The sequence below is a fragment of the Strongylocentrotus purpuratus genome, unplaced genomic scaffold (assembly GCF_000002235.5).
Source record: "Strongylocentrotus purpuratus isolate Spur 01 unplaced genomic scaffold, Spur_5.0 spur5_scaffold_7, whole genome shotgun sequence".
NCBI lineage: Eukaryota > Metazoa > Echinodermata > Echinoidea > Camarodonta > Strongylocentrotidae > Strongylocentrotus > Strongylocentrotus purpuratus.
The window spans coordinates 24,004,449-24,019,170 of record NW_022145613.1 but is presented as its reverse complement, the minus strand read 5'-3'; the positions used below and the strand labels follow the sequence as shown (position 1 = coordinate 24,019,170).

General features: G+C 36.2%; 1 long non-coding RNA gene across 1 annotated transcript; it reads right to left on the bottom strand.

The window, feature by feature from the left end:
- Positions 1-577: 577 nt before the first annotated feature.
- On the bottom strand, positions 578-2,335 carry LOC115920015. The gene is made up of 3 exons (XR_004062123.1): positions 2,272-2,335; positions 1,900-2,036; positions 578-833 (listed from the first exon to the last, which is right to left on the bottom strand). It is a non-coding gene; the product is annotated as an uncharacterized LOC115920015 (long non-coding RNA).
- Positions 2,336-14,722: the final 12,387 nt, after the last annotated feature.

The following is a 14,722-nucleotide window of genomic DNA, read 5'->3' as shown; positions in this document are numbered from 1 at the left end:
CTTTTATTTACACGGTCATACTGTAGCGCATCACAACATCTTTTTGAGACAAGATCAGAAAAATATTCATAAACAGTTATGAATAAAAAAAAATAACCATCCTCAAGACACAGTCTACATAAAACATTTAGAATTTTGAGTAAAAAGTCTTCGTCCGAATCTGATGCAAGCACACGGCTCTGATGCGAATTTTCCATACTTCTAAGTGACATTTTATTAGCACTACTTTTCTTTATACAATACATGTAGCATGGTCTACATATATGGTGACCTTGTGTTCCTGAAAAGTCTTCATTTATATCACACAATCTTTTCAATTCACTTTCAGGAATATCTTTACAGGTATATGTTTTGTCATCAGAAGTCAGTAATGCTTCACAAACAGAACAGGAACGATAACTTCTAGATTGCTCAAAATGTGCCAATTCAAATCTATGTTTCATGTATAAAGGTATAGTAGGTGGAAGTGAAGTGCATTCTTCAGAAAATGCAGCATTGAATTATTCTAATTCACATTCACAATCTCTTAATAATTTATCAACACAACGGTCATAATGGAACAGAAATAAAATAATTCTTTCTTTTTTACGTGTCTTTTGGGTTTTTCAATTTTCTAACATATTTTTTTCTGCAACCACTACAAATACAGTCTGTCATTTAGATATCGGTATTACGTTCCGTAATGATAGCTACAAGGGCATTATATTTCATAGTACATAAATGGGGCCAAGGAGCCAACTTATCCTTCACCCCAGCAGCAAGAACGATTGATGTGATGTACAGGCTGAATTTTCTACTTCATCCCTCATGGTGATAAAATCACAATGCTTAATCTGAAAATAAGATAAGAGTCAAAGAAAAACTGACTTAATATAATCATTAAAACGTTAATTGATCATCTTGCAACTTCAAAAGTTTACTTGACAAACGGTTGACATTCATAAGTTAAGGAGCAAGATTAATAATATTAGTTCAAATAAAAATAATTTTCCTGTATTTTCACAATGCTTTGGTTAGATTACAACCTAGGAACACTGTTTATATACCAGTAATGGAAACAAAATGAAGATTTTTATTTTATGAATTCACTTATTCGTTCTTGGGAAGAAGATTTCTATTTAATAATGTCACTCAGGTGGAGTGAGATGCTGCGATGCATGAAAACAGCTCAGCCATCTACTACCCTCGAGAATGACACCATTTGGGGAAATCCATGTTGCCCTCTAGGGAAGTCGACAGCTGAGCCGTTGTGCAGTCCCTCGCTCCGCCCATGTCTTGTCAACATTCACAAAACAACATGCTATCGTGAAGTCCATAATGTTACCATGGTGGTTAGCATTCATTGAGGAGATAATTACTGAATAAATGGTAACTTTAATGCAACAGGATCTTGTTTTTTTCCGAGAATAAACAATAAAATGTGATTCAAAATGAGTTTAATTTGAATTTACTTTGAGAAAGCACTTTATAATTTCCATGTACATAAAATAAATGAAATCACAACTTACTTTGTTTCCAGTTGCATCTTGAGGTCAAGATCAAGGGGGCGATCAGTTGGAAGAGGGCTAGGGGTCACATGACTGGTTGTGAAGCCTATGGGAGATCTTTTACAAGTTGTAGGAAGGACTGTGTACAGCTCCGCACCTGGAACAAAATTATCAACATTAGACAGTGAATGAACAACGCAGGTTGTTTTAATATACAAAGCAATCTACATGACATTAAACATTTATGCATCAAGATTTCCTAATCATGTATTAGAAGAGGAAATGAGAGCAATTACTATATTATCCTATGGGAGAACATAAATGAACTTTTTTCACCCATCAGAAATTTCACTGACTGCTCTTTAGGGATACAAATTTCCATGTAAATGCAATAAATGAAATCACAACTTACTTTGTTTCCAGGTTGCATCTTGAGGTCAAGATCAAGGGGGCGATCAGTTGGAAGAGGGCTAGGGGTCACATGACTGGTTGTGAAGCCTGTGCGGGATCTTCTACAAGTTGTAGGAAGGACTGTGTACAGCTCCGCACCTGGAACAAAATTATCAACATTAGACAGTGAATGAACAACGCAGGTTGTTTGAATATACAAAGTAATCTACATGACATTAAACAGTTATGCATCAAGATTTCCTTATCATGTAAGAAATCACTACTGTATTCTATGGGAGAACATACATGTAAATGTATTTTTTTATAGTTTCACTGACTGCTATTTAGGGAAACAAATTCCCATGTGAATAGAATAAATTAAATCACAACTTACCTTGTTTCTAGGATGCATCCTTGAGGTCAAGATCAGGGGGGGGGGGTGGTCAATTGGAAGAGGGCTAGGGGTCACAACTTCTATGAGGGCCTGTGTACATCTCTGCGCCTGGAATCAAAAAACAAAAACAAAACAATTACAGAATGAACACAAGAAATAAATCAAACGTTCAAGAGTGATTTCCTCAACAAATAAAAAAGCTAGCAAGAACTAGTTCTCTACCCCTGGGCAAAACATGGAATCCCATTTCACAAATCAGATTATCATTAACTTTTATCTAGGGAAATATGTGTCTGTGTAAAAGTCAATATACACAAATGCACACAATGAATACGATGTGGCTGACTGGCAAGTTTGACAGTAGACATGCGATTTGAATTTTTTAATTATTCTTTCTAACATCGGTGAATTGAATTTTTTTTTTTTATTGCTATTTAGGTGTCATCAATTGTCACTAAAGTACCGATTTTAAGTGAAATCGGTTGAGTTTTGTACAGTGGTGTTTGAAATGTTGAGATTCAAAAGAACAGCTTTTAAAGGGAAAGTCCACCCCATAAATAAGTTTGTTTCGATAGAGGCAGAATAATAAGAAAATCAGGTGAGTGAAAGTTTGAGCAAATTCTGAATGAAAATAAGAAAGTTATGAATTATTGAAGTTGTGATCAATCAAACACAAATTGGCAACTCTATGACGTATCATGCGAGCTCAACTTCCATTTGCTCAGTACTAAAAAAATCTAAAATTTTCATTTTCCCTCAAGAAAAATTTCAACCATACATGCACCCTAAATATAATAATTGCAAATATGTTTCTATACTCCCCCTGCAAGGAACAAATATATATTCCGTCATCAATAACGAAGAAAACATGATTTTATGGAATATTATGCACAAAGCAAATGAAGGAGAGCTCGTATAATAAGTCACAGAGTTGCCAATTTGTATTTGATTGATCACAACTTCAATAATTCATAACTTTCTTATTTTCATTCAGAATTTGCTCAAACTTTCACTCACCTGATTTTCTTATTATTCTGCCTCTATCGAAACAAACTTATTTTGGGGGTGGACTTTCCCTTTAATACACAGCCAAGGTCGTAATGGCTAATGCAGCCATGTAAGTCTAGACCGACTAGAGTCTAGACCACACATATATGTGCATTACTATCCTGGCTGTATATTAAAAGCTGTGCTATTGATTCTCAACATTTCAAACACCACTGTACAACACTCAACTGATTTTACTCAAAATCGGTACTTTAGTGATGATTGATGGCACGTACATAGCATTAAAATACAATTTTTTCAACTTTCCGATGTTAGAAAGAATTATTTAAAAATTCAAATTGTGAGTCCACTGTCAAACTTCCGATCAGCCGCATCGGCATAATTGTGTGCATCTCTGTGTGTTACGAGTGTATCGACTTTTCATGTAGATCTATTCCAATCCTACCTATGCAGTGCAGTGCTACTGGTCAATACGCAATAGCATTGACTCATCTTGACTTTTAATAGAAGTCTAGATCAAATCCTATTTGGAATTCAATCTAAAAACGTTATTACTTAGAATCCCAGTCCCATTTGATGCCTGAACACATGAGGAAACTGAAATTCAACAGAAAATGAAATAGTTTCGGTCTTTCAGCCAACAATTGCACTGAAGACTCCATGAAAATCTATATGTGGGACAACACTATACGATCGGTATGCACTACGCCCATTCGCGCGTTTTACTATTTTTAGACCATTTCGCGCCAGTTCACCCAACTTCGAGTACGTATTTCCGGTGAAAACAAGATTTTCATGAGAATTTGGGAAGCAGAATTCACTAATTTCCTGTTGAGGAACCTCAAATTGGACAACAGATTTGGCAATTTCAGACATTGCTGAACACATATCGACATCAAATGATCTTTTTCTAGTTTCGAACGGGTCAGGTTCACGAAAACAAATTTTAGTTACAAAACTAGGAACGAAAACTTCTCAAAATTAGGCTTCATTGCATGATGCTGTAAAACCGTAAATTTCGCGGAAATATATCAACATTTCATATTATTCGATCGAAAGGAAATTTTCTGGAGATGGACTTACCCAAACATAGCTGCTCAAAAACTGAGCATGTGCGAGAAAATAGAGTCTACGTCATCCCTTCCAGTATTCTCGCACGATCTCGTAACTTCTCGTTTGTGGATATTATTCATCGAGCTGTTTCCATCGCACGATAACGCTCGCACGATATGCTCATTAGCGAGCGTGCAGCGGGCTGACTCATTTTATCGGATTTTGCATCAATACGTAGACTTTGACCCCTGGTGCAAATCAGTTGTGTCCGTGCCTCTGTTCTTAATTCACGATAAAAACATGATTTACTTACAACAATATGGATTAACAAATATTAACCAAGAAATAAGCCTAATTTTGTTGTCCTCTACCTTGTATAGAATTTGGAATGCAGTAAAAATAGAAATAATATACTACATGACATTTTCCTTGACAATAAACGACTCGAAACACGACTACCTAAATGTTTGGTGAGTAAAGGTTTATTTATGGAAGTTGGAATTCCCCACCAGCATTTTCCCACCAGTATAATAATTATTAAAATATGCAAACACGGTGGACCTGAATAAGTTTTTGTGCTTTCCGACCTGTTCATTTCCTCTCCTAATCACTCATTGTTTTATTAAGTTGTCATTCTGGAGATATTTTTTCCTTTTGTATCAAAATGACTCCTCTCTTCAACAATTAAGAATCACCTTGCGTCGTCAGGAATTGGTAAGTTTTTTTTTCCCTTTTTAACATAATTTTTAATAAAAAATCTTTTGCGTAAATTAAGACGCGGTTGCTCCACCTAATCTTTTCTTCACCCGGCACTAAATCCGAATAGGGAATATGGTTGATTTGTTTCATGGATAAATCGCAATGTAATTAATTTCTTTGCTGGAATCGATGTATGGAACGGTAAGTTTATACCGTACGGAACATCAACGGTTTGGTATTTTTAATGTCGCGAGTATAAAAAAAACTGGTTAGTGTACTGTACAAATATGGTGGACTTGTTGCAACTGTTACTCGATCGAATTGACTGGAATTATATATGTTTATATTTTTGGTTGTATAGACTAGGTTACATGTATTAGAAGAAGAAAGAAAAAGATATCTTCAACATGCCCCCCCCCCCAATCAAAGGAAACCTGTACGTTATAGAATAGTATAGTGGTGTCCATGACTAAAGTTAGCCCCAAAACGTGTATTTTCTGCAAAATGTAGTTATGCAAATTGTATCAAATGCCCTGATATGATGATGAGGAACCTAGTATAATTATGTTCACCGTGAATAGCTGACAAGTAACACTTACTGAATCCGGAAAATGTCCATTTGTTTTTGTTATTGTCATGAAATATACACTGCCCAAGTGCAGGAATTGTTAATTTACAGACCAAAACATACAGCTAGAATATATCATATATCCATCATCAATATTCTGAAAGGTCTAAGTAAATCTTTAGCAGTCTCGTTTCGTGCCGTTTTGTAGTAAGGGAGTAATAATATAGTCTAACAAATTCCCCCTAATTTCTATTATCTGCATTCATGTCTTTTGGTAGAATTCAGATTAAACAATACCGATGGGAATAGACAGAGCGATCGCGTTGAAATCCCGATTTTCGTCATTATTATAGAGGTAACTTAAACAGACTGCATGGTGAGGTCACAGGTATAAAATGATTCTTCATGTCACCATGAAACAGCTTGATTATGCTATTATAGATGTGAACCAGTAAATTCGTATTGGAAGCAGATGAGCGCTCGATCGCTTCCCTCACTCTAATTTGATGTCCTAGGCTATAAGATCCCTGTCTTTTATATTCTCATAGGAAGAAAAGCACATGTTCAATTCGCTAGCATCACATAACAGAGGAGAAACGAAGCGCAAGAATGCGTACAGAAAGTGAAAAGTGTTCACATCAATCCAATATACTGATGGTGACAGTGATGACGATGATGGCGTAACAATGATAATAATGATAATCATGGGCGTAAATCCTTACGTAATACCTATTGTTCAGGGGGTGGGGGTGAATGAATAGATCACCCCCCCCCCCTGAACAATAGGTATCAATTGCAGATTTACGCCCATGATGATAATACTGATAATATACAACTAATAATATTAATAATAAAAATAATGCATTACGTAAATTAATATACAAATATACACTGTCTTGAGAGGTTCTGGTTAAAACTATGCGCAAGAGGTGACTTCAATATTACTATTGGAGTCACCGAGGCCCATAGTTTTAACCAGTAGGGGAGCCCGGGGCAAAGTGGACACAAAAATTGGAACAACCAGAACAGGATTACAAAGCAAAGTAAAGAAATATATTTGGTTTATACGTTTACCTTAGGACTACCACTAACAAATGGCACTAGCAATGTTTCTCAAATAATCAGCTTTATTGAATGCTACGAACTTGACAAAAATATTAACAATCCACTTTGCCCCGGTGAATCATACTGTAACACATTCCATTATGCCCCATCCACTTTGCCCCCGACAAGTGAAATTTTACAGACATGCATTATTTCACGTGGGCCAATGATTACTAGCGGTGCTACGATGTATAAAGTTAAAGTTAAGCCCATCCATCATTAATAGGGCTTTCGTGATAATTCAGCATGAACACAGTATTTTAGCAGATAATATAATTGATAATTATCGACTTTTATGTATGAAAAATTGATATTTTCCGTAAAAAGAACACATACATGACGTATTCGCGCAACACCGGTCACAAACGACGCATCCTAACCAACGAACTCAAACAAAGATTTCGATGATCCTAACTTGTTGCACTGTTGTTGGCACATGAGCTTAGATAGATGGCAGCATCAACAAAAAATTACCGGGCGTGTTCACTTTGCTTTAAGATCCCTGTCTGTTGTATTATCTTAGGAAGAAAAGCCCATGTTCAATTCGTTATAATTAAAGCGTCACATAATATGCATCGATTATCATCATAACCATTGCCATTGCTATCGACATTGATTTTATTTTTCGGGGGAGAGGAAGGGGTAATGACGCTTCTTTTTCCGAATATTAACGTTCCTGGTCATTCCTTTCGCCCCAGGCTAAGCAAACAAGTAAAAGAAGAGATATTTTATAATTCAAAATGTTTTTCCCTCATTATAGCAAGAAAAGGAATACAAAATCCCATCCGGCTTTCCTCACTAGTAATTTTTGCTCAAATATTGTTTATTTAGAAATTCATGGGGGTGGAGAGGAGGGCTAATTCCCCCGGCTCCTTTGCGTTTCGTCGTTGTGGTAGAAGTATAGGGTACTAGCTATTACTACACAAAGCTGCTCCGATTATCCGAAACTAGGCTCTTTACATGACCGCCAAAGGAATCTTTGTATGCGACAGTATAGTATTAATGACTGCTTTGAGAGAAATAGTTGTTTTTATACGCTCAAGGGAAGGTTAGAATATTGTGCTATTGCCCCGAGGCGTGCATGTGTATGCATAGCATTACGTACATGTATGCATACACGGCTAGCTGGCACAAAACCCTGGGTCGGGCTTTTAAAATGGGACATGAAGCATGATTTGACATGTAAACCTATGGGGTAACCATGGAGACTGACCTATTTTCCCAATAACCATGGTTATTGGGATTTTGAACTGTTTTTTTTAACCATGGTTACCGGGACTTTTCGGGAACAGTTAAAGTTTATGAATGCAATTTCGACCAATCAGATTGCTGGATTACTTAAGTGAGGTATATAATCGGAAATATAGGTAAAAGGGTCACTTATCAAAAGAAAATTATTGGAAATAAAAAGGTACCCTCATCAAAAGAAACTAGGGAAACGTATCATATTTGAAAAGAGCACTTATCAGTGGACCTGTGAAAAGGAGCTTTTATATAAAGAAAGGGAAGGGGCACTTATTAGAAAGTAAAAGGGGGCACATAATAAACAGAAGGGAGAAATGTGCTTGTTAGAAAAGAAAAGGGAGACTGTCAAGAAAACGAGACACCTATCAAATATGAAAAGAGGCACTTATCGGAGGTGAGAATGGGGCATTTATCAAAAACGGGAAAAGAGGCACTTAGCAGAAAGGAAAGGGAACTTATCAGAAAGGAAAATAGGTACGTGACAAAGTATAGGCTACTTATCTAAGGTGAAACAGGGCCCCTTATAAGAAGTGGTAGGGACACTAACTTGTCGAAGTGAAGGACACTTATCTGTAGTAAAAAGAGGCACTTTGGAGGTACTTGTAAAAATGTGGGGGTGTGGCCTCTGCCTATAATTGATATGATTATTATGTCAGGACAACCAAACTGTCCAGACACACAACCTGTAGGTATACGCCTGTGCATGGTTTTAACGCCCTCTTTATGGTTTTGCTAAAACAGGGTTCGAGATCACATGTCATCTTACTGAATTAAACAAAATGGAGATTAGTAGCAACACTGAGATGAACGGTCAGGAGATACTAGAGATGTTCATCGAGAGTGGCCTCCATGCTGTAGGGAATACTCGGATTCAATGGAAGGATAGTGCTATGTGTGTCAGCATTGTGACCCTGGTAGGCGGAGCAAAGACACTTCTCATCCATAAGAGCAGTGCCAAACACCACGCCGAACATGGAGTAATAACATTTGTTGAAGAGAACATGAAAAAAATAAGCTCAGTGAAGATTTTAAGTAAGTATTCACCATGTAGCAATTCAGGAGTCCACTGTTGCAGCAAAATTCGAGAGATCAAGGAAAAGCTGATGAAGGGTGATGGTAAGGAAATCAATTTTGAGTTGGTTTTTGCAGCCCTTTATAAGATAAACAGACCATCTTGTTTGAAACGAGGTTGCTTTAAGGGCAATGTAGGTGGACATTACCCAACAGAAGAAAACGGCGACAATTTAAAAAATCTCTTTTCACTCGGTTCAAGTGTCAGTTGCTTCGAAACAGGCGATTGGGCTGAGTTAATAGAGCTCCTAGCTCTTTGGGATGCTTCACGCGGGGTGGCAGCGGCTGGTCTGGCAACAACCCGGTTCGGAGACAAATACGGCCATTGGCGCGACTTTGAGGACGCCGAACTCAAGAGAGACTTTGAGATTTTAAAGCATCGATTACAAGGAGTAACGAGAGTTACAGAAAGTTCACTGCGCAACATTGAAAAAGAAGTTTCTAAGATTAAAGAGGCTTTAGCGAAGTTACACTAGATTTGTTAAAGACTATATAGGGGGAATTAAGGAGGGGCAAGCCCTGCACTTCAACATAAGTATCAGGATTTATCTAGATGTTGTATTCTTGCAATATAATATTTATGATGGTATTCATGATAAATTTTGTTTAACATATGAAGCCATATTATATATGATGATGAACATTATAATAATGATGATGATGATGAATATACTATTATTACTATTACTACTACTACTGCATCTACTTCTACTATCACTTTTACTACTTCTACTGCATGATTATAATGATATTATTGATAATGATAACACAATTTATGTCAGCCATATTTATTATAATAATACTGATGATGACGATGACAGACACAACAATAATAATAATGATACTACAACTTATACTAATAATATTAATAGCAATGTATTAAAGTCATAAATAAAGATGAAGGACATCTCGTATGCAATCAACATATATTTAGAGGAACCAACAAAACCAGTCCGAATCTAACATAGTTATGCTAATGACTGTTATGTAAAACGTATGTCAATTAAATGTGCAAATGATATTGTGGAATGATGATCAAACTATGTTATACTATATTATCATAACAATGTTTCGGTTTACTCAAGAAGAAAAAAAATCGTTGCCATGTCAACATTTCTGGCAATTTCACCCACCATCAAATACATGGCGTACAGCAGTTAAGGATAGGCGAGTCATCTGGGTTACGCAAACAAAAACAATATAAACAAACAAACAAACAGAAAACGCAAGAGAGAGAGTATATTTGCGATGTATTATGAGCTTAAGCGCATTATCATTAAGTTTTTATAAGCAAAGCATACCTCCTTTAACGTTTGCATTCATCGTGTTGTCGAAGCAATTTTTTAGGAAAGACATGACTATTTCCATACAAAAATATATCCCGATTGATTGAAGATTATAAACTTTTAATTTGTTTACATTTACACAGGTGAAGCACTATAAAAAAAAAATGCCCCAAAATGTATAAAACGTAGTCTTTCGTTTTAACACGCATTAGCACTATAAATAAATGAGTAGTCAAATGTAAATGTAATATATTGTATTGGTATATGAATTATTGCATTTTGAATATCTGGGTCTTGTCTTGTAATGACTTGAAATTAAATCGCAACTTATTTACGATTGATACCAATTGCAAATTGCAACTAATATTTACATAATTAGATTAGAGACGGTAAATTTGCGATTGATCGGAGGACTTGCGATTGATTTGGATCAATCGCAACTCTTTATAAGACGGGGCCCTGATGTGCTATTATGGTTAGTTTGTAGTCGATATTTCCTCTCTACCTCGACTTTATCATGAATATGCCAGTTTTCTGGAAGGTAACGTTTGTATTTTGCTATTCAGTTTTAATTGATGTATGAAAAAACATCACTGTAAATGTACTATATCTCGTATCTCGATTGCAATTTGCTTGAATAGTTTTAGGTCATTCCCCTATTTATATCAGCATACTAAATTTCTGTGTTTATAACCATTTCACTTTAGCTGTACATTAGTCAGGGCCACAGATCTGTTTTCATGAGAACTAGAGAAAATTGAAAGTATTTGGAACATTTGACTAACACTTCTGTAAGGAAACTTGTCAAATAGAAAATTAAAAAATAATTGATTGAGAAAAAAAACGACCGATTTTTCGATTACACTTGCAATAAATCTTTTATTTGTTTTGTTGGAATAGGAAATTATTAAAACATCCCTCCTTTTGGGCTGTTGATTGTGAAATAGATCTGTTTCATATATTACAAGAGATGTTAAAGGATCCCTATTAGAGCCAAACAGCATGCTCAGAGGAGTATACTTTTATTACTATTATTCAACTAGAATCCTTGCAAGATTTTTCTCTATAATTCCTTTCAGAAGATGATAACAATATTATTTGAGGATGAATAGCGATAAAAGACCTTATTTTTTCCTAAGGAAACAGACAGAGTTTTGGAAATTCTATGTTTAAACAAAATGAAAAACTGCTCCCTCGGGAAATCACAAAAATCACAAAAAAAGAAATGACAAAAAAGCTCACAACTTTGTCAAACTTCCACTGTTTTTCATTTTTTCGTTTATTATGATCAAAAGTAAATCTAATTCTAAAGTGGTTTTTTCTTTACAGGTACAGAATGTAGATATATTATGTGATTAAGGTTATCTGATATAATTCACAATGTTGTCTCTTGTTTTGTAAAAAACCTAATTTGTACGTAAATACTGTGATGAAGATGTTGAAACTCAGAATTTCCTCATAATATTGAAATAAATATTTTACCCAAAAGATAAAGACTGAAAAACCTCTTTGTTGTGTTCTGTACCGACTTTCATTTGATTGTGTAGGCCTTCAAATTTACTTTGGCTGCACTCCGGACGATAACCACATCATCCAGTACAACTAGCCCCGGACAGCTACCTAGGACTATTACTCTAAAAAAAAAGCTGTCACCTGGCAACCTCAACCCTCTCTGAATTTCTAAATTAATCCTCTCGATGTTCGGACGACTAGGGCCTACTAACAAATACGTTTTCTTTTATCTTACGGTACTTCATTTTGTGTATGTTTGATGATTTGTATTATCTGCCTGCTAAGAAAGAATGTGTCTGCTCGTAAGTAAGCAGCCAGAGGACCGACGGCTTAATGCCTCTCCGAGGAACCGAAATGACGCCTTACCAAAGGCACTAGCGCATTGACTTGGTTTCGAACCAGGGCCTCCTAGCTACGAGACTAGCCTTTCTACCACCGAACCATCGCGTTTTACCACCGAACCACCGCGTTTTGTTCTTTCATAATACACATATATATTCATTAAACACATAAAATGTATCAAAGTTAGAAATTATTAAAAATACAGGATGATGGGTCGAGCCTACAAATCGATGCAGTGATTGCACAGCTAAACAATGACAGAATCGTTGGACGAGTCAATACGTAGACTTGAACCCCTGGTGCAAATCGGTTGTGTCCGTGCCTCTGTTCTTAATTCACGATAAAAACATGATTTACTTACAACAATATGGATTAACAAATATCAACCAAGAAATAAGCCTAATTTTGTTGTCCTCTACCTTGTATGGAATTTGGAATGCAGTAAAAATAGAAATAATATACTACATGACATTTTCCTTGACAATAAACGACTCGAAACACGACTACCTAAATGTTTGGTGAATAAAGGTTTATTTATGGAAGTTGGAATTCCCCACCAGCATTTTCCCACCAGTATAATAGTTATTAAAATATGCAAACACGGTGGACCTGAATAAGTTTTTGTGCTTTCACCCGTTTATTTCCTCTCCTAATCGCTCATTGTTTTATTAAGTTGTCATTCTGGAGATATTTTTTCCTTTTGTATCAAATGACTCCTCTCGTTAACAATTAAGAATCACCGTGCGTTGTCAGGAATTGGTAAGTTATTTTCTTCATCTTAATATTTATTTTTTTGTATGAAAAGCTTTAGTGTGAATAAAAACGTGGTTGCCCAGCCTAATCCTTTCTTCACCAAAGCTAAATTCGAATTTGGGAATACGATTAATTTGTTTCGTGGACAAATCGCAATGTAATTATTTTCTTTGCCAAATGATTCTATATTTCTTGTAGGGCCTTTATTTGCTTTTTATTTTACAAAAGGGTGGGGGGGGGGTAGGAAAGAAATTATCACAATTTTTTCCACTGGACAGATTAAATCCTCTAGAGACAGACAGAAGTCCGATTTTCTTCATAGTTCGTCATCTTCAGTGAACGGTTGCCCGTCTTTGTGAAGAATACCATGCCTATATTTGAAATAACTTACACTCTGACGTTTCATTAGATTATTAAAGAAAGAAGACGATTCGATGTACCATTCTCGACTCTTAATCCTTAATGTTTGAACCAAATTCCCCTTCCTCCGCGCTTAATGCGGTAGCTTTGACGTTTCATTAGATTATTAAAGAAAGAAGACGATTCGATGTACCATTCTCGACTCTTAATCCTTAATGTTTGAATCAAGTAACCCTTCCTCCGCGCGTAGCGCGGTAGCTTTGACGTTTCATTAGATTATTAAAGAAAGAAGACGATTCGATGTACTATTCTCGACTCTTAATCCTTAATGTTTGAATCAAGTTCCCCTTCCTCCGCGCGTAGCGCGGAAGCTCTGACGTTTCATTAGATTATTAAAGAAAGGAGACGATTCGATGTACCATTCTCGACTCTTAATCCATAATGTTTGAATCAAGTTCCCCTTCCTCCGCGCGTAGCGCGGAAGCTTTCACATTTTATTACAATATTAGAGAAAGAAGACGATTTGTTGTATCGTGTCCTTCATGAATTCAGTTTCCCTCCCCCTTCCGCGCGAAGCGTGGAAGCTTTGACGTTTCAATAAATTATTCCTCTTAATCCTTGTCTCTATTCATATTCACCCATCCCGCGCGAAGCGCAGAAGCTTTACCGTTTCAATAAATTATTAGTAAAAGAAGACGTTTCGTTGTATCGTGTACTTTGACGTTTCATTTAATTATAACTCTTAATCCTAGTCTGAATTCAGTGGCCCCCCTTCCTTCCGCGCAAATCTCCCGGCAGTGCTTGTCGCAAAAGCTTCTCGAAAGGAATTGAATACTACTGTTAGTGTTAACGGCCACTAATTAGCCCCATTAGTGACTATACAAAATATATGCTCTTCCTGGCTATTTGGGAATGTGTCAGTTTGCAACAGAAATGGAGAAACGCGAATTTTGTTGAGAATCATGTGATATCACGAACATCTATAAATTATTTGTTTGAAATTCAAAATAAGTCATGGTTGGATTTTTGTTTTGGGTTGGGGCTAGCGACCCCAGCCCCCCCCCCCCCCACCAGTACGACAGTGACATAGGCCTATATCAGCTTTTTAATAAAACAAAAATAAGTTGTGACATAATAATCTTTCTTCAAAAATGACAAATGTTTTAGGAAATATCCGGAAATAAAATGAGTGAAAAAAATAAAAATAAAGATACAATGACGTGAATTTTAAAAAGGGTAAACGGAAACAACATATCAACTAGTGAACTATCTTACAAGTCATACTAATGTCCAAAAATCTTTCTCCTTGTCTCCGATCTCATCACGAATTCGACACAGAGTTCATCTATGTTTACACTGTCCAGGATTGTCTGATGTGCATTGCAGATTGCTACTTTTGCGCTTCGCGCTTAACATTTAGCTCGTTGCTTTTTGACGCTGCGTCTTTGCA